This window comes from Helicoverpa zea, chromosome 24 (genome assembly GCF_022581195.2).
Source record: "Helicoverpa zea isolate HzStark_Cry1AcR chromosome 24, ilHelZeax1.1, whole genome shotgun sequence".
NCBI lineage: Eukaryota > Metazoa > Arthropoda > Insecta > Lepidoptera > Noctuidae > Helicoverpa > Helicoverpa zea.
The window spans coordinates 1988191-2009883 of NC_061475.1; the positions used below are offsets into that span (position 1 = coordinate 1988191).

Consider the following 21693-nt stretch of genomic DNA (forward strand, 5'->3'; position numbering starts at 1 on the left):
ATTGTGTCTGTGTAAAATGTATCTAAATGCATCTGTAGATGACATCGAGGTGGTTCCAAAGGCCTATGTGACTCAACTCTCTATTAAGGGCAACTATTACTTGCATTACCCACAAAATTATGATCCAATAATTATGAACTACAATACATATCATATTATAACATTAACTGTTGAGACACACCACTTCCGTTACACAAGTTTACAAAATATATCGTACACACATAATTATCGTCATTTACCGGATTTTCATTATCATTACTTAACTTTGTGAATTCAATACTTCTTCTATAAATCATTTGTCAGTGGATATTGCCTAAAGTTTAATTAACAGTTATTAGAACCCTCAGGAAGTTAAAATAGTACGATATGAAAGTTTACATTACATTGGTTATGCGGTAGTTGTATCCTTTGTGAAATATTGTGTTACTAGCTTTCCGCCCGCGGCTTCGCCCGCGTGGAATTCGGTTCACCCCTCCCGCTGTGGGTTAGCAGCGGTGAGGGAGTGTCAGACTCTTACTGACTAAAATCGTCGTGTTCCGTCCTAGGCCTTTTATATACCAGGGCCGCGGTACCTCTTTCGAACAACCCGCAGCCGCGGCTGGCCCTGGCGCTACTGGGCCCCACTGATTTCAAAACAGACTAATTCGCGGCGAACCTTAACACCACGATACAGAAAAGCACAACGCCATCTATCGAGCTATCGGGAAGCTCGCGATTGAACAATGAGCTACAGGTTAAAGCGCGAGATATCATTGCACTTCTTACGTATCTTAAAAAAAACAACGTCACCACGTTTTAAAAAGCTATCATTCCACTTCTTATGTATTATAAAAACACATCGTTACCACGTTTTAAAAACACCCAGCGCCATCTATCGCATACCTCAAGAACGAAATAACTTAACTAATACTTATACCAATTAGTAATTCGTTGAATTATAGTTAATTCAGGATAAGTAGATGTAAAAAAAACAGTTAAGACGATAAAACAAATCGTACGTCATCCCTCGGGAATTCCTCATTTTCGAGGATTCATTATCGTATCATTTAGCTTCTAAATTTATATGTTCATATTCGTTTGCAATATATAAGTAGATGTAAAAAAAAACAGTTTAGACGATTAAACAAATTGTACATCATCCCTCGGGAATTCCTCATTTTCGGGGATTCATTATCGTATCATTTAGCTTCTAAATTTACATGTTTATATTCGTTTGCAATATATTACCTTGTTTTAAACGACACACAGCGCCATCTACAATCCATCCATCAAGCAAACAATATTTTTGTTTTCCCTCGGGAATATCTATTTTTTTCGGGATAAAAAGTACCCTATTATTTAATCCGGACTTCTAACTTTACGTCTGCAAAATTTCAAAGCAATCGGTTCAGTAGTTACGGCGTGAAAGCGGAACAAACAAACAAACAAACAAACAAACTCACTTTCCGATTTATAATATTAGTAAGGATTAGGTTATTAACTCCTGCATAACTATTGTATAAAAGTTTGTAATATTACGATTGGCCGTGGCTTCAGTATCTTTTAATTCTAACAGGTTATATATAGCCACGAAGGAAGAAAAGATGAACAGAGATGCCATAAGGTACGCCTTATTGTAGGTCAAAAACGTACTGTAGGTGTGATCAGTTACTAGAACTAACGAGGCGTTTGGGTTCCTTTCATAGATAGGTCTTTATTGATGTGATTTGCTTTTTTAAAAATGCGAATGGCGAATGTGGCCTGTGCTGGTAACGTTATTCATTCCCTGATCACCTGGATTTTGGTGCTTCTTTCTTAGGAGATTTTACGTTTTGTATGACATCTCCACTAGTCATTTTATTCTCATTGTATATAGCACAGTTGTATGTGCAGTGTATGCGGGCAGTATAAAGCTCTTATAATAATCACTTACATTATATTACATGCAATTATTAGGTATTACATATTTTATCAATCAGGAAGCAACGAGAACTCACGTAAGTCTTATATTATTCACGACAATTTTATTATGTAACTAGTGTGTAGGCGTACTTCATTTCCCTAATCTTAATCTTAATAGAACATGACCTAATTTGGTTTGTTTAAAAAAAAGTAATCTAGTTTGCCTTCAAAGTTAAAAATACCCGCACACCGAAAACTTTTAGTCGGTCGATGGTTCGTTTGGGCTTATAAATCAGTATGAAGATGAATGGTAGTACGCACATAAAGGCCGGTTTACACTTTGCGAAGTGTGAAGTGATAAGTGTTAAGCGTTAACTTTACGCGATAAGTCTCAAGTGTTAAGTAATCTTTTCCATCTCCGTTTACACAGTGTTTAGGAAGAAGCTCATAGTGGTACTGTCCGTTGTGCATAGTGTCTCTAGAAATGGAAGATGAACAGAGCCTATATAATATTGAGACAAATAATTAAGGAGATTGTATCTGTTGTGGTATATGATATAGAAAATGAACTCAATTTTGAAATCGGGAATTCCCATCGCTTCACTCAGTTTCAATAGGGCCGCATCTCTCAACTGTTTGTTTTTAAATTCTGCGCACTTTACATTGTATAGGCATTCAAACTTTATGTATTCTTGTACGAATTTTAAAGTATGTTGTTCCGTCCACTTCATTTTCGCTTTGAACTTGACACTGCGCACTTAAGACACACGTATTTACACACTGATTAGTACAGGCAAATTGCGAGAGAGGGTAGTAGAAAAGTTGAGAGGGGGTAGTCACTTAACAACAAAAATAGACCTTGATTCTATTCACTCGCACTAATCAATAAGTACTAATCGCACGTATCACTTAACACTAATCACTTTACGCTTCCGTTCACACCTTGATTACTAAACACCTGCACTAATCACCTGCAGTGTTAACTTAACAAAGTGTAAACCGGGCATAAGAACGATCACGTATGTGCTCAGTGGTACATAGACCGACTAAAGACTGATTGAATTCACGATTGTTTTCCACCTATGGGGCAACTGTCGGCCGACTATTTAGTCTACAGTGTACTACTCTAATACAGATTACGAGATAGTTGTGGTTTGTGACATCCGTCTCAACAATATTATTATCGTTCATCCGTTTTTGGACGCTGACAGAGATTTCCTCTGAAATAGATGTACTGAATTAATTACAAGCAGATATGCTGACACCTCGTTATTATTATTTGACTTTCCTTTCACAAGTTTCTTAGCGTTGGCTTCCATTCAAAGGCTGCCCGCCCACGTCCGAATAACCGGTGACCCATTTTTTGTAGGAGAAAAATCCTATAAAAAGTCGGTCAGAAAATGCTAGTAAGAAGGTCCTTTATGAAATCGACCAATTATTATCTATCTTAACTGAATAGAGCCTCAGAATAAATGCAGCTGATAGTAGGAGCTACCGTCTACCGAAGCACTTCAGCGCAATTATCACTTGACATGATAACTCTTGGTAAGGTAAGAAGATTTTCGCTTTTTCTCTATCAAATAAGGGCACGAAGAAGCCTGTAATAATTTAAACCCTGGGAAACCTACATTCTCCTACCAGGCACACTATGAAACAACGCTAGTAGTAGACACAGCCACAAGACAAGTGAGCATAGACTTTTTACACCTTATTATAAGACGTGGTCGTAAAAACTCCAAGCTTTAATACTAAGTTTAAACCACATTATCCCTTACAATATTAGTGGACTAAATCCACTATCACTAAAGCTGGTAATATTCAAGACACGTTTTATAATAAGGCGAATAAAGACGAAATCAAGTACCAGCTTCAATAAAACCAATCTAGATACGTCTAAGGCCATTCTTACAGTTAACCGCGCTAACAATGGTTCGTCCTTCACGGTGTCGGCGCCAGATCAAAGGCTTACCAACTCCTTGTTAACTGACTATCTGCTACGGAAGTGCGAGAGCTTTTAATAGATCAATTGTCTATGGAAGGTGCTGTGTTGAAATGGATGATGTTTGCTACATGAACAATGCTTGGTGCTGATTTTGTCTGTTTGAGAAGCGGTGTACTTGCTTGTCTATTAAATTATGTTTAAGTAGTTGTTTTTTCCCAAAGAGGATTAGCGTCAAGCAGGTGGCCGACTGTAAAACTTATGCCAAAACAAATTGCAGTATGTTAAGGTCCGAATATTATGACTATAAAAGGAGAAAACATGCTGCGCCGACCCCAAATTTAATTGGGTCAAGGGGTGGAGGATGATGATGTTTAAGTAGTTGTTTTAAATAACAATCTGGAAGCCAACTTCAAAAATATATCTGGTCTACCTCGCACCAAGCTTATTGTAATCTGGCAAATGGTACGAATCCAAATGATGCAACAATTAATGGGGAGATATCAAGAATGAATAAAACTATTTAACACGCATTAATAATGCATCCTCCATCGTAATCCTTTCCATATTTATAAGAAACGTCGAAAGTCGATCGCCTTTTCCCCGTATATTGTCCAAAATAATACGGTGTTTCACTATCATTTTATAACATTTCCGAAGATGAAGTTATGTGACTCTTTGAAAGAGCTACCTTCAATACCGTCGAAGAAAGTCAAGGCTAATGATCAAGACGAATAGGTATCCCAAAAGCAACTTTTGGCACGAAAGATAATTATTAATTTAGGACGCAGCCTAAAATTGCATGTGTTCGCACATCTCCGTTCCGGCAATAAAAAACGTGTAATTCGCAAATTTCAAGCACAGGTGAAAGATGCGACATGCGATTTGTCCGTCATTTCATACGCTAAATCTTTAGTCATCGAATTCGTGAATGGTACAGATGATCAACGAAGACAGAGATCCTCTTAGTTCTCAATGCTCAAAGTTAATGCAATGGGAAAAAAGTCGGCCTCTAGTGTCGCAAATTGTCCTGGTTTCTCGGGTCTCTAGGAGTGGCTACAGCGAAGCACCATAAATGGCAGGGCTCTGGGCAATTGCCTATAATGCCCAATGGATATGAAAGCCCTGGATATAGGTGTAGTCTTTAGCCACTAAAATTGAGTAGATAGGGTCTCAGTTCTGATGTAGATTAGAAGTTTTAAATAAGGTAGGTATAAGATAACAAGAATAGGTGGCGTTAAAGATTCCAGTAGCGGTTCCACAACCCAATAGATTAGTTCACTTTGCCTTGTAAATTAGCCAAATGAATGCAAGTATGCAACTGATTACTCCAGCACATTGCAAGGGCCTTACTAATTTGTGTCGGTGGGTCTTGTGGTTAGTAATGCCTATTTTAATATTCTGTCCGCAGTTGTAAGCCGACATGTTGGGCTTAATGAACTTAAGATTACTCATAGAGGCAGCCTTGTAGCAGAAGGCCTATTGTAATATATAGAAAGGCAAATGGTAGGTACTTTAGCATGTCTTCGTTAGGATCTCACCTTGATAGGGGTCACGTGCGATGGGATTTTGATGAGTGAACACTTACCAAGGAAGCGCCAATTAACTCATATTTGGATTATTTCAGAAGGGAACTGCATTACATACAGAGTGATCGATCATACATCCTAAATTAATCAAGGAGCGGAAAATAGGTAAGGTTTGTAAGGTAACAAAAAGCGAAGGAAATCAACGATATTACCTAGCCTGCCTCTAGACGGATACTCCAAATTAACAGACAAAAAATATTAAGAGCAAATTAATGTCACAATTAAGACTCATAAACACCAATATTTCCGCTTGGATCCCGGTGGAAAATGCTACAATTGTGCCAATCGGTGCAAGCGCAGTGGAGCGTGTGAAGAAATGTTGCTACATGTAGGAACACGGCGATCGACAGTTTATGCACTGGCAATATCCTTTGATGAGGGAAGTTGGTCTAATTCGATAACCGATTAATTAGAAGTTATTTAAGGAGATTATGATCGGTTCAACGATTATTTGTGTATCGGTAACGGCTAATAGGACTCAAAATTATGTTAGTTTAATAACATTGGATAAAAATAATGTTATTTTAGCTATTTTAGCACTTCCAATGAAGCGTATAAGGAATAAAACTGGAAAATGAACATTACACGCGCAGACATAGGTGCACTCTCCATTCCTTCACTCACATTGCCTGATGAGACGGCAACGCGACTCAATCGTATCAAGCCAGGCAGTTTTAAATGCCCACCAAAAAATACGAAGGGTCTGAAGGTGACGAAATCACCCATCCATCCGTAGACTGTCCACAGTAATTCTAACCCAATTGATCAACGAACCCGCGTGGAAACAAGAAACAAAACACAAAACACTTTTATTTAACAAATTAGACAAGAAACAAAGGAAAAAATAACAGCGATTACATCAAAGTTTGCGTAATAATACAATTAGCATGACGGTACAAAACAAAAGATAGGCAAGTGCCCAAACGCACAGGTTCGTATTACAAGAAGAAAGCCGTCGACCGCGATACAGCCGGTTTTCGGCGAAAGTTGAAAAATACAATAAAATGAACGAAAAATAAACGAATGCGGAATTTCGGTGTTTCGGTAATAGTGAGTAACGGATTGTCGACGCTTGGGAACTATTGTTTTTGTGTTATTGTTTAGGTGTGGTTTTACAATATTGTGATTTCGTTTCAGTTTGTATTACGTGCAAGACATATGAAACGGAAGAATATTAAGAACATTTACCTATCTTTCCTGTGAATTAAAATACATAATATACTTATTGGGTATTTGTTAAACACTTAAGTTACGGTTGGTAAACCAGTTAAAATTTTCAAGCAAATCCATTTACCAATTTTATTGAATATATTATATATATTTCAATATATATTTCAATAAAAGTATTATGAAAATAGGCTTTTCAGTCTGTATTGTAATGTCTAGACTATTTTTATTGCTTTCCTCGGCAACAAATGTTGAATTACTCAATCGTTTTATTGATTGATGCAATTTCTTTCATGCTCCCTTTTAGAATTATTTATTTTGCAGAAAAATAGGAACTGAAAAAAGTGATTGACTTATTTATTTTTGCTCAGGTAGGAATTAAGAACACACATGCTTTCGTGACTTATACAGACTTATAAATATATTCTATTTATTATCTATTTCCATCTGACATCGTTTTCACGGAGTCTTTTTCATCCAACATTGCGTCATGTATCATATTATTATCTATTAAATTGTTATTTTCTGTGATATTTATTTAAAATTCTTTCAAAATCCCAATTACACAAACCAACAGTCCCCAAACCTAACTTTAATAAACCAAAAGTCCCGGATTCACCGTGAGTCTCGAAGCAAGCAGCAAGGCCAGATAAAATAGTTATGCGAATACCTAAGTGAAATTGTTCCGAATGATATTTATTAAAATCGAATATATTTGAATCCCTCAAAATACCTGTAAAACAAAGCAACAGCACCCAATTTACCAACAATCCCGGATTTACTTCCGAAGCAAGCAGCAAGCTAGATGAAATGGTTATGCGAATAAGTGAAATTGTTCCGATGCTACACAGAAGATGTTTGCGGAAATACGCCGGTCGATGTACCCGCGAGATTCGCGAGTGTCCACTCTCATACGGCACGGTAATAATGAACTTAGTTTTAATCTCTCACTAAGTTTAAATATGTTAAAGTAAACGAACTGGAATTTAAAGATATAAAATACATAAAAACGTAAATGTAACAGAAAAACACATTTATGTTTTACATGGATGAATTGTGTGACAGTCGATATGGCTACAAAGAATGTTACTTGGTAAATGATGGGAGATACCTGAGAAAGTATGGAAGATGAAAACATTATGTGCTGACCTCAAATAATATTGGATTAGGTGAGGCCAGGAGGATGATGACGTATATTATATGGATCGCGGACTTTTCAGTACATGTGCATTCATTACATATCTACATTTTAGAGAGTATACTCAAAGTCTTACTTAGATGTGAAGAAGTGCAAGTAACTAAGGATCCTATTGCACCCATCAATGTTACTGATAGTAATGCAACAAAAAAAAACATTAACAAAAAAATCAGCAATCATAACCCAACCTTTACAAATCCATTTCCCCGAAAACTATTCAAATGAGATATGTAAATACTTAAAAAAACCTAGCAACAAATGCAAATCTTGTGTGCAATGAAAACCGTCGGCCCACTGTGCTACATGCTCGGCGCGCGAGTCGCACGCGAGCGCGCATGCGCCGATGTATTTACATTTTTACACCATAACTGGTTAATGAGCTTAGAAAGGACCCGTTTATTGGGAAATTGTTGTTATTTATGTACTGGGCTTATGTAAGCCCTGCTTTACTTGTTATCGTGCACTCCGTAACAAGATGGATTTGAAGTGGAACAAATTCCTTTTTATTAATTTTAAACTTACATGTAAGTTCTCGAGCAATCTTATTAAGCAAGCTAGCTATTTAAGACTTTCCTTCTCTTAGATAGTGAAGTATTTAACAACACAACACATACCTGTATATTACAATTAATAGCTTTCGCACCTCTCTCTTAATGTTATTCGGCTTTCAACATACACATTCCAACACCACATTTTAATATCCACAGGCTTAATTAAAATCACAACTACTTGCAATAAGTATAGCATTACATAACTCGTTAATCATAGCAGATCAAAGCCAGAAAACATTAAACTTTAACGAGTGATCAAACTCCGATTAAAGTTCTTCTAATTAGTTTCTCGCTTAAACTGGCCGTTTCCGGATTTCTCTAGTTTAGCATATTGGGCTTTGGGTGACAACTTTCTTCTGAGAAAGTGATGGGCGGGGTTACCGACGGGTTAGTGGTGACACCTGCCGATATTGTTATAAGTTCAGCATTCTTGGTTACGTAAGGCTGAGTAAAAGTGTCGGGTTTGCCCTTACAAGGTAACCAGAGATCAATGGAACGTTGTTATGTCGACTACTCGGCGCTCTTGTAGGCCTCATTGCTAAGGTAGGTAAGGTAGGTAGGTACAAAACAAGAAGAATTTCTGTCCAAAAAATAAGTTTTCACATAGCAAAAGGATGGAAGACTGCTTAAAGATCGGAGATGTGAAATCTGTTCAATTAACATTTTTGTCGCCTCTTGAGGTTTTGATCAGACTTTTCAAGCGCGAGCGACACTATTAAGTATAACGTCATGAACACTGATGAGTGAAGAACGTCCACCTTACAAAACAGGGGAGATCGAAGTGCGGTTCTCGTCAAAGAAATTTGCTCTTTTGAAGCCATGTGACACTATAGACGAACACAGTAACTTTTGCTGTATATTTCGACTAAATATCGTAAGTAGTAAATTCGAAATGGTTAAAGATAAGATCTAAAAAACAACTCATTTACTCGAAGTAGGCTGAAAATCAGGACTTTTTGTAGGTCAGTTTTACAAAAGACAGTCCTAAAAACTCGTGTGTTTTGCTGGGCAGAAGAAACGATGGAAAAAACTCCCTAGCAGCGTTGTTCCATGTCTCTGTTCATAGAACTAACTGCAATAGGACTATGAGAAGTACATATTAGTTACACAGACAGTTTATTAATATTGTCTTGTCTGAAGTATTTAATCGCTACATTCTCTCGGGGGCTATTCTCGTCTGGTTGAGTTGATTCCGGAATCCGAACGCGAAAGTGGGGCTTGCCGGCTGTTGCTATATTTAATAGCTTGCTGTTGTTTTGATGATTAACAACCTAGAATGTTCCCGGATGAAATATAATGTAACAATACTTATTGTAGTTTATTAATATTTACTTCTATTTTGACCAACTTTTGACACAGTCTGTCTACATGTCTTTCTATTTTAACTCTCCCACAGCGGGTCTGCTGGAAGAGATTTCTTAAGAAATAAGGAGTGCCTTTGTACTTGATTGTTCCATTATTTTCTTGTGTCATAAATTGGTGGTATTTTAATAATGTCTTACTGTATTTAACACGCTTATACATATTAGCTTCACTTGTAACTATGAATGTAAGAAAATCTTGGAATCTTAATTTGGTTAACTCCCCGGCCTTCGATAAGGATGAAACTAACTATTTAACTAACTATTTTTCCTTTGATATGTTTTGAAATATTTTTCATACAATGTTGGGTAAAAATGCGTTTTAAATTGAACTAGTCGAGATTAAACAAGTGTTACTTACATCTGCATAACAATGTAATCAAGTAAATATGGATTTTTATAACCACAAGTGACGAGACGGAACTATACGTATTCGTACCGGATTTTTTTCTTTTAGAACATGAGTTATCTATACCTAATATAAAAATGAATCGCAAAATGTGTTGGTAAGCGCATAACTCAACAACGCCTGGACCAATTTGGCTAATTCTTTTTTTGTTGTGTTTGTTATTGTCAGGAGAAGGTTCTTATGAAAAAAAAATAGGGTAAAGTAGAGAAGTCAGTTGACAGGAGCGAAGCCGCGGGCAAAAGCTAGTTTAATATAAACCTATACCTAATACCGAGAGGGGAAAATACAGGCTGTTAATTTTTATCCCTCTCAACGGCCGGGTGATTTAAAATTTCAAGCTTTTCGTGACCATAAGTTGGCTTATAGGTGCTAAGCTAAACTTTTACGGACACAATAACAGTCTTGATATGAAGAGAAACGTCAAGTCCAAGCCGCTATATAAGAGACTTTCTATTTAATAACGGCTAATAAGAAGTATTTATTTGATAGCTTTGTTACGACGATGAGCGAAATCGACTCTTTGATTTTGAACAAAGTGCAGGTACCCGTAGGCAGTAAGACATCTTATATTTATGAAGGTATTGCTATTATGTATGAGAATTCAAACTTTTAGTCGGCCGATAGTTTGTTCGGGTTCATAAATAAGTATGGAAATGAATAGTAGTAGGTACGCCGAAACAACGATCAGGTATTTGGTCGGTATCAGAGCGACTAAAAACTGATTGGATTCACGATTTTCTTAAAGATTTTTTTTTTCCAACCACTGGGTCAACTGTCGGCCGACTGTTTAGTCTGGAGTCTGTAGTCTTATGAACAGATTGCTGCTGTGAAAGTATGCAAAATAGAATTTATTGATATTGTTACTTAGTTATGTTAATTTATTGAGTTCATTCACCTCGCTTGGAAATGTTACGGAAAAGTGTGTTTACAATTTTGCATCATATTTTTAGGCTTTTTTTTCTAAAATGTTGCGTGATTATTTTTTTAAAGATACTATTTAACCGAAATGAAAAAAAAATATTTCGCAGTTGTAAAGCTACACTCTTGAGTGTCGTGGTGGCCTAGTGGGTAAAGGACCAACCTCTCAAGTATGAGGGCGCGGGTTCGATCCCAGGTCAGGCAAGTACCAATGCAACTTTTCTAAGTTTGTATGTACTTTCTAAGTATATCTTAGACACCATGGACTGTGTTTCGGATGGCACGTTAAACTGTAGGTCCCGGCTGTCATTGAACATCCTTGGCAGTCGTTACGGGTAGTCAGAAGCCAGTAAGTTTGACACCAGTCTAACCAAGGGGTATCGGGTTGCCCGGGTAACTAGGTTGAGGAGGTCAGATAGGCAGTCGCTTCTTGTAAAGCACTGGTACTCAGCTGAATCCGGTTAGACTGGAAGCCGACCCCAACATGATTGGGAAAAAGGCTCGGAGGATGATGTAAAGCTACACTCTTCCCGGGTAAAATAGGCTATATGACAGACTATATACAGTAGTGCCCACGGGACGCGGGCGAAACCGCGGGAAAACGGCTAGTAAGTTATTCTCGTATATTGTAGTATCTATAGTGTATAATGCCTAGTATATCTATACTTATATAGGCTATAAAGTACGACTATCGAGTATTGTCGCATAAAAAGCGTGTGTTTTGTCGTACATTTTATGGCGAGCTTTACGCCCTTGTATCGAGAGAGAAAGTTACCTGTCGGCTGATGAATGTGACTGCTTTCGGACATTATAAGATTTAACTAAATATATTTATTTATTGCTAACTTATACCCACGATTCCGAATCATCGGATAATGATAATAATGGCTTCGATCACACTTTGTATACTTTTGAAGTAGAAGATACGGAATAGGTAGTATCAGTCAGAGATAATCTATCCTTACATATTAGTGAGAGAATCTTCTTAAACGAATAATATAATTCCTTCTCTGTACGAGAAGAGGCCTGTGCCCCGCATCGTGTCGTAAAAAAATATGATGAATACAAATTTTGAGAGCTTTGCACAATTGCCATAATTATGACACGAAATAACTTACAATATAAAAAATACACTTTAATTAAACTCGTTAAAAAGCATTTATAATATTTCCCTACCGCTTTTAGCACCAAAAATATTTGAAAAACTGAAGATTAAATAATAATAAATTCATGCTCGCATTCTTCGGATGCCACTTAATCGTAAGTCATTCATAACTTCTGTGCAAATTGTATTTGTGATTGTAATGCGAACATAAAACGCCTATTAATTGTTGTAATAGCTGCGTTGCGTGTAGCGGGTTCGATTCCCGCAATAAATATTTGTGTAGATCGCAGATCCGGGTGTTAGAGAGATTTATGAGATCAGCTCGATTTATGATACGAATTACATTAACTCTGAGTATATGTTTTAACAACATCTACAATCCTTATACGATACCCTATATATCGTTTAAAAAATGTAAAATTAAATAAACTGTCCATTAAAAAAAAAGTAGATCCTATGTAGTAACGAAAACCATATTTTTGCTGTAAATTATGCTACGACTTGTATTGGTAAAATTGGTAAGTATTTAATATGATCTACACATATTTTATGTCATTATTTCTAAAATAAAAAATATCAAAAACTTACCTTATAAAAACAACGTCACTTCAATTCCAAATTAAACCTCCTGTATAGTTCGTACACTTAAAAATCCCAAAAATAAAAATTAAAAACAAAAAAATTAGAAACCAAATCCGTTCGTTGACTGAATCACATTTTTCGAAATACAAAAATGGTTCAACATCACACTCCGTGTACTTTACTTAACTTTTGGGAAAATAAAAAAAAAAGTCTTTAAGTTTGAGTTAAGTGAAGGTGCGTGGTTTCACGACGCCCGGCGAACGTACACTGGCGCGCTCACTGAGTAACTTGACTGCAACTTAACTATCGCTTACCAGGGCCGCATTTGTAACTCACAAATTATCATTAACTCAAGAATCAGAGCTTTTAAATTAACTTCTGAATAGCTATATTAACTTAAGAACTAGTATTACGCTGCTTCAATTCAAAAGTACCACAAATTAAAAAAAATACAAAAGTATTTTTATCGCAAAAATGCAATCGTAAGTCTGTAAATGAGCTCCTCTGTAAAAAAGTGTAATTTTTATATATGGTAGTTTTGAATTGAAGCAGCGATTAGTGTTTTGAGAACATATTAATTGCCAAATTTGTGTGTTTAATCGTATTCTTCTGACCAACTTTTACTAAGCGAACGGTATCGTTTCTTTTCTGTGAAATATGATGGTATTGACAGCTGCTGATTTTAATCTGTCTCGTAAAATCTGTGTTTACAATAGAATTGAGGAAGCTGGTGAAAGTTTTGTGGACATTATGAGTTTGTCATTTACGTTATGATAAGATGTAGACGATATTTTGCTATAAATATTTTTGATTCCTAAATAAGACCAAAATAGGTATGTGTTCCGTATAGTTATTGTAGTCTTAAAAAGTTAAGGGGAACTAAAAAAGCCGGTAAATCCAAGAGTATAACAAAGCCTACAAAAAATGATCAATGTGTATCTCTCTTTTATAAGGATTCCAGGCTTTTTTGGGGAGGGAGAATCATCAAATAATCTCTTCCTTCAGGAGCCGTTTGCATACCAATAATAACACTTTTGAGCCATCTCGCAGCCCTAAGTAAGCCTGTTACAGCTCCAGTGATTAAGTTAACCGTGGTTAAATTAACTCGGTAAGTAGTTTGAGTGCAGTCCGGCCCTGCAGCCCGCGCCTACAGTTACATGATATTTTTTATAGGCTAATTTATTTGATGTCGGCAGGTGAGTTTTTGTGTATCCTGTATAAGGGACTTGCTTCTGGCATGCTCAGGTAAAAACATTAGTTTTATGCTGTAATCAATTATTATTTAATCTTTAAAATATTGTGAATTTTTGATTATCTTACGTCAGACATTGTTATATATGTAAAATTAAAATGATGTGAAAGTAAGAGAAAAAATAAAATAGAATTAAGTTGTACAAAATAAAATAAATAGATATAGGTAATTTCAAAGTCAAAGTTATAGTAATCCTATACGCCTTACTCAATTCTAAATCCCATATTTTCTCTTGAAAGAAGCAACAAAAACCACTGCGAAAAATAACCCTTTCATAAATAAAAAAAAAAATGTCAATTGAGAAGAAAAAGTTTTTACAAAATGGGCAGGGCAGGATGAAGGTTTTATTTCCAATTTATTTTTTTTTTATTTATTTATTTGAATCAGGCATCTAAGGCCCATAGAAAAATACAATACACGAATATTATAACATTAAAACATACACTAATACATATTTTATTTATGTAACTTAAAAAACTAATGCACACGAAGTGTCGGCGTCGTGTTACGCAGCGAGGTGTCGCGTAGCCATCCTCGGAACCTCCGATAAACGACACCTTTCGGCCAAAACTCTTCCTTCAGGAATGTCTCGATGTGATGAGTTGGAACTCGCACCATGAACGAATTGAAGTTCGTATTGTGGCGCGACTCCAACTTCGCCACCCTCAAGGTCCAGTTTGTCTTGGATCGGACATACTCCACGATCTGCTCCACCGTCGTGGTGTGATGTAGACGGGACACGTACAACTGCGTCGTTGGTACTGCAGGACGCAGCAGGATGTTGGGTCCAGTTTGTGCGGTACCGCACTGATTCCTACAAGGTGGCCTCTTCTTTCTCCTTTCAACCTTTATGAAGCCATCTTTGTCGCACATGTCCTTCTTAGAACCAGTCTGTGGCTGTGAGGTGCCACGGGTTTGTTTACCCCCTTTTGCTTTGGCCCGCTTTGTTTGCGTCACAACGGGCTTGTTGGTGGCTGCTACTGCCGCGTAGGCGCGTTTGGGGGTTAATGTTCCTACGCATGTCTCGGCCGCAGGTGTTGACACAGCAGCGGCGGCGGCGGCGGGGCGGGGTGCGTCGTCAGCAACATCGGCGATCGGTGACGCACTCGAATTCGCCGACTCGAAACTGATGACCGACGCATTTTGCGCCCCGCGACGTGTATTCACATTGATTATATCTAATGACCCACTTATGGAAACAGCGTTGCGCAACAACGCCACTTCACCACGCAGGTCACTGATGGTAACCTGTGAAGCTTCCATCTTCGACTTCATATCCTCCAGGCTTGCCTTCAGACACGTTATGTCTTTCAGCAGCCTGGTGACGTCGACGTGATCGAACGTGACGGGAGGCAGCTTATGCAAGTCCTTCGCCACGAATTCAGGCACGTCGTCAGGATCCGTCCTTTTCAGCAGGGAGATGATGTCCTGCAGGCTCTTGTCGCCACCGTCCCTTCGGCGGGATGGCATCTGCTCGAGTAATTATGAATGAAGCCTCCAATAAAAATCGAAATGAATATGAATGAACTTCATCAAGCCGGAAAGAGACAAATTCTTATATCATTCTCACGCTAATTCACTATCGTTTGTTTTGTTCAAATCTACGCAAAATTCATTAATATATTCATTATTAATTTATACAAGCCAATATTCTTCAGGTTGAGAAAGTTTTATAGTTTGCGAACATGTGACATATGTATAGATGTATAAATAAAATTATTATAATACGAAGAAAAGTAAAAGTGAGAAAATGTCATAACTTTCTTAGTCAAACGGTCAAATTGAGTTACATTGCGTTGTGTGGCGTATCGTTAGCGACATTGGCGTGTGCGCAGGATTTCAGAAAACCCAGTTCGAACAAGAAAATCTGATGTTTTTACAATAAAAAGTGACAAGTCTATTTTCTAGTTGTTATTAGAAAGCCGATGCCTTCTATAAGCCAATACAATAATAATCTACATGAACATGGTAAGTAAATAGATAAAAAATGGTTCAGAATTTGCAAAGAGAATGTGAAAACTGACTTCGTACCGTGTGTTGGGTCTCATTTCTCTACTTAGTACCTACACATTATTTAGCTTTAGTAGAAATTATTTTCATTCATAATTTATATTATTCGAATCATTTGTAGATTTCTTAAAAATCTTGAAAAATCGTGTAATGTGAATTACTGCAAACGTTGAGTTGCTATTAAATTACATTCAATTTCAGTTTATTGGATCTTCTAAACATTCCTGTATGTTGGCGCCGCGCCGGTGAAAATCTGACGCAATGCACTTAGCTCCTTCGAGATCACGGTTTTCTTAACAATTTGTACACACTGTCTGAACAGTGTGAAAGTTATAGACGGAGTTCAGTCGGCTGAAAACAAAGCAAACTTTAACGAGAATGTTAACACAACAAGGTTAAGGGATAAGTTAAGTTATTCATGGTAGGACAGTAAACCGTATCTTTTGAATTGGTATTTTAAAAGAGCCACGTTTACATTTTTTAAGGTCATCATTTGTTGTAATTTTTAAACGACTTCAAAAAAAGGAGATACTCACATTTGAATAAAAAACGGTTCAGTCACCTACGTAAATCTATATTTAATAGGTAGGTACAAAACGAGCAAAGATTGGTTTGTTCGTTTGTTTGCATCGAATAACCTACGGATCTACTGAACAGATTTGAATACCGAATTTTATCACTACAAGCTACATTCTCTGCGCTGAACAGCCTATGTTTTTTCCGGGTATGGGAGGAAGTTTCTCCGGGACGCGGGTGAAACCGCATGAAACAGCTGGTTAAAATAAAGAAATATTGAAGTAAGGAAGATCGAAGTGAAAAAAAGAAGATTGAAAGCGGTTTATTAAAATCACATTGACGTCTAATATTATTACTTATTTATTATTAAAACAAAATGCCCATAGCTTATACCATACAAACCGCACGTGTCAAAAGCGTTGTCCACTCAGATACGTAGGCATAATATAATATTACCACAAAGAACTTTCTACTTAAAAGCAGGATGCGAAGAAAAGTTGATCATACTTTCTTAGGTCAATAGTTTACGTGGCACTTCCTGAGGCCGTAGATCCTTGATATCATGTCTTTGTTTGTCTGTTTGTTACGCTTTCACGGTGAAAATGCTGTAAATATTAAATTTCTGAATCTATGGATACAACGCTCTTATGCAGATTGATACAACGATCTTAGGGAGAAACTAGGAAGAGCTACCTAAAAAAGGTTCAATATGATCGGGTGAATCTTCCTAACAATCAACGAAAGAAACTCTTGACCTTTAAATGGATTTAATACATACAAGTATCAGTAGATTATGATGGCTTTCAGATTCGAATTACAACTCAAATTCCATTCCATTTGCAAATCTTGACTCAAAAACATCGAAAGTCATCACTGACTGGCGCAGACGCATTGATTGATATAGAGATGAGATTGGACACAGAGGTCACGAACATGACAGTGACCGCTCTGGTGGAAAGTGCAAGTCTTGCATTATGTATGCCGTTGCTAATAAAATGGCTATAGATATGTAGCTATGTAGGTTATAGGTAAAAAATATTATAGGTAAGGATTGTTTGACCAATAGTTTTAAAGGACTATCTGATTTGACGCAGTTTGAAAACCCACTGTTCCTATGTCTACTGTGTAGCCTATGATACTCAGGAAGAGTGTAGCTTTCTATCAAAGAAATATTTTTTCAAATATGAAATGAAATGAAATGAAAATATTTAATAGGACGGTAGCTTCGGAGCCTTTATGGCACAAAGAAATAGACAAAAGTTTTCTCTTTATACAATTAGTATAAGATACCTGGGGCCCGATTCTCCTAGTTAATAATGTCAAAATCGAATAGAAATCGAATCGCAATATGATCGTAATAGCAGTTTTAACCATATCGGGCATTCTGCTACTAATAAAAGACCAATCGTATTCGATTGACATTTGATTGGTGTGCGATTGGTCTGCTATTTTGGTGATTTTGGTCTACACGGTAGTTTGCTGTACAATCATTTTGCAATCGTAAGTCATTTGCAGACAAAATGATTAATTATTGAATGACAGAAAAGGATAAAAACGTTTATTTCAAAGAAAAAATAGCGGAATGCCACATACGCTTCAATCGTAATCGAGTCGGGATTGGATATCAGTCGAATCGAGTCGAACGTGAATCGTATGACGCTTAAGTAAAATTAAGAGAATCGGGCCCCAGTTGAAGCAATGCCGTGACATTCTCGATGTATTTGCTAAAACCATGAAACATACAATTTTAACGCCATTTGTTTACAACATTTTACCCAACTGCCATACATTACCTACTACATAAGTACACTTCTTCCAAACACACCATTCCTCAAGCATGACGGGCTCAGCCTACACCATCGGAAGAGAAATGCGATATTATAAGTATTAAGTATGTTGTAAGATTATTTGCTATGTCCGAGTGGACTGGGGCTACACATGGTCTGGGCACTTTCTTCGGCACGCCTTCTTGCGTAACTCGAAGAGCTTGTGACGTCACACGCGAAGCTTCGGTTAAAGAATGTAGGTATGATACATTCTTTGTAGCTGAGATTTTTTATGTGTGTATTGCTGATTGAGTAGGTGGTGATTATAATTACGTCTTACTAGAGTTGAACTTGACTAGTAGGTAATTCAACGCGGTTCCTCGAGGAATGTGAGAAGACTATCCAGATAAAAAGAAGACTGAGTACTTAAGTATAATATATGGTTTCTTAGACCCAATAGTCTATCACAGTAGGTACTAAATTCCATTTAGCAGTTTAGGCGAGAAGGTGCGGCATATAGACAGTAGCTTTGGCATTTATAATTTTTTTAAGAATTGCTAAATAAGTTTTTTCAGCTGCTGCTACCGTAATAATAAAACGGTCTGCTTTGTATGAAATATTGAATAACACGAAATTCGAACAGCACCAAAATCTTTTAAATCTCACTGTCAGTTTTGTTGTAGGTACTTATAAAGTTTTCAAACGATCAAATGTTAGTTTCTACCTGGAAGTTAAACAATATCTATAGTTTATGGTGTACAACGCCATGGTCATAACATAGATAATAAAAAAAAATCTTCAATTAAGCAACATACTCCTCTCTCCTCGTACCAAAGTATGAATGAACGAAACTTTCTTGCCTCAGGCGACGAAAGCACACCTGTGTAATAATATCCACGCAACACTGATACGCTTATTAATAATTATTACTGCCTACTTATTACGCCTACTGAATGGCTGGTTACACCTGTGAACACTTGGGATTTCAGGTCATACGTAGTGGCTATTAAGTAATCGGTGTTCAGGATAACTCTTTCAAAAATCTTACTGTTACTGTTACAGCCTTTTTATCGCCCCACTGCTGGGCACAGGCCTTCTCTCACACGGAGAAGGATTGAGCATTAATCACCACGCTTGCTCAATGCGGTTTGGTGATTTCAGACTTTATAGTCCAGGTTTACTCAAGATGTTTTCCTTCACCTTTTTATCAGCCACTGGTGTCCAAGATATACTTAGAAAAATCTTAGGAATGTGATAAATGTCTGCATGGGATAAGTTTGACAGTGAAATGGAACAATTAGTGAAAACTAACACTACTTTCCAACGAAAAGCTTATGGCTTTACAAATTGGCATCTTTTAGATTGCTGGTGAGATCTTTGTTTCATCTTCATCGTCTTACCCCCATCGCAATTTTATGTCGGTTGTTGGAGCAGTATGTTTTCTTCTTCATTCTGTCTTTGTTTGTCCCGCATTAAAACTTAGGTACACCGATAATCCTGGACTTTTGAATTCTAGAACAGAAGGTAAGTTTCTATATTTATTCTGGGGCTTGAAAAACACCTGTGAAGGTATGCGTTCGTATCGTCAAAACAGCCAGTTTGTCAAACTAGCATGTCTACCTGTAATTTAAATCGATTAATAGACGATCGAGATTATGTACCTTTCACATATATAAACTTTTCTATAAATTACATAAGAAATGGTTTTGCATATTACATACCTCTGTAAGTAGGTACTTTTGAGGTGAGCTGTAAATAGAAAGTACGAAAGGTACCTACAGGGTATAGGTACTTACCTAGTTTTTTATCTGCTTATATGTATATTGTATATGTGTATTTTGACTGCAAGCATGTGGTTTTCGGTGTTTATTTTTATTGTATGTATGTGAATGCATCGCTAAGAAGTTTCCTGATCATGAAAGTTGGAGTTTTCGTAATAGCGCCTGACGGTTTCTGACATTGAATGATATAGAAAGAAAGAAAATATAAAAAAGTATAAGTACACACACTTAATTTGGAAATATCTATACCTGTGTATAGAAAGAAAGGGGGGGGGCAAAGAACCAACCTCTCGAGTATGAGGGCGCGGGTTCGATTCCAGGTCAGGCAAGTACCAATGCAACTTTTCTAAGTTTGTATGTACTTTCTAAGTATATCTTAGACACCAATGACTGTGTTTCGGATGGCACGTTAAACTGTAGGTCCCGGCTGTCATAGAACATCCTTGGCAGTCGTTACGGGTAGTCAGAAGCCAGTAACTCTGACACCAGTCTAACCAAGGGGTATTGGGTTGCCCGGGTAACTGGGTTGAGGAGGTCAGGCAGGGCAGTCGCTCCTTGTAAAGCACTAGTACTCAGCTACATCCGGTTAGACTGGAAGCCGACCCCAACATAGTTTGGGAAAAAGGCTCGGAGGATGCTGATGCTATACCTGTGTATAATACTTTGAAAATATCCTTGACACGGAGAGCTCTACATGTGAGTGCACTATGTTTGCACTTTTGCAATAAGTGCAGAACCTCCGACATTTGCGCGTGAGATCATTAATGCCGTGAGATTTTCTGAACGCGCTAATTAGACTAACTATTTACAAAACCTAGTACCTATGTATGTATGTAATTGGTATTTTTATTTCTTATTGATTAAACCTGGAAGAAGATCAATTAAATCAACATGGGCTGTGGTGCTGGTGGTGCAACTCAGAATATACCGTACCTAAACAACTTTGTGTCCTCTGAGATAACTGATTCGGCTTTTTTTTCCCTACCCGCGGATAGGTACGAAATGTAATTGACTCGGGATGCGTACGGTTGAAACTGCTTACCGTGTTACAGCTTTCGGCGAAAAGATCCCGCTATTCTGACTCTAAAAATTTCAAAATCTGGCAACGCTGCTAGACTTACTCCTATCCTTGCAATGCTATGATATTCAGATAATCATTACCTAGTCAATCCAAATATTGACCGAGACAATCACAAATAAACCTCAGATCGCATAAAAACAGTTCAAATAAGCGCTATGTCCATGACACACGCAATCCATCTTCCACAATATACTGAACTAGTTCATTATTAAGATGCGGCGCACACTAGACGTAATTGACGCGACATAATGTGACGTAACGACATTACGTGCGGTTCACACTGCGCGGTTTGACATGATAGTGCGTGGACGAATTCTGATCACGCGCATATCACTAAACGCGGGTTTGTAGGGAAATAGACTGTTATGGTGTCTTGCATCAACATACGCGTAATTTAGTTATGTTTTTATTCTAGTTTGACTGTAGGTATTTAGAGCAACTGTTATTTTTCTTGTCGTGTGAAGAAGCTACTTGAAAAATTCAGTCATTATCCATTTTGCTATCGCTCCTAGTGGTTATGTAGGTCAACCCAACAAACCATGCGGCACCTTCTATGTTGTCCACTATGCCCCGACAGCTGCATAGTG

The 21693-nt window shown here is 37.3% G+C and overlaps 1 protein-coding gene across 1 annotated transcript in view; it reads right to left on the reverse strand.

Moving 5' to 3' along the window:
- Positions 1 to 12922, reverse strand: part of LOC124642408 — a 51522-nt gene extending 38600 nt beyond the window's left edge. Inside the window, exon 1 of the mRNA XM_047180814.1 lies at positions 12707 to 12922. The gene's annotated coding sequence lies outside the window, so the exon portion shown is untranslated. The remainder of the gene's footprint in view (positions 1 to 12706) is intronic.
- Positions 12923 to 21693: the final 8771 nt, after the last annotated feature.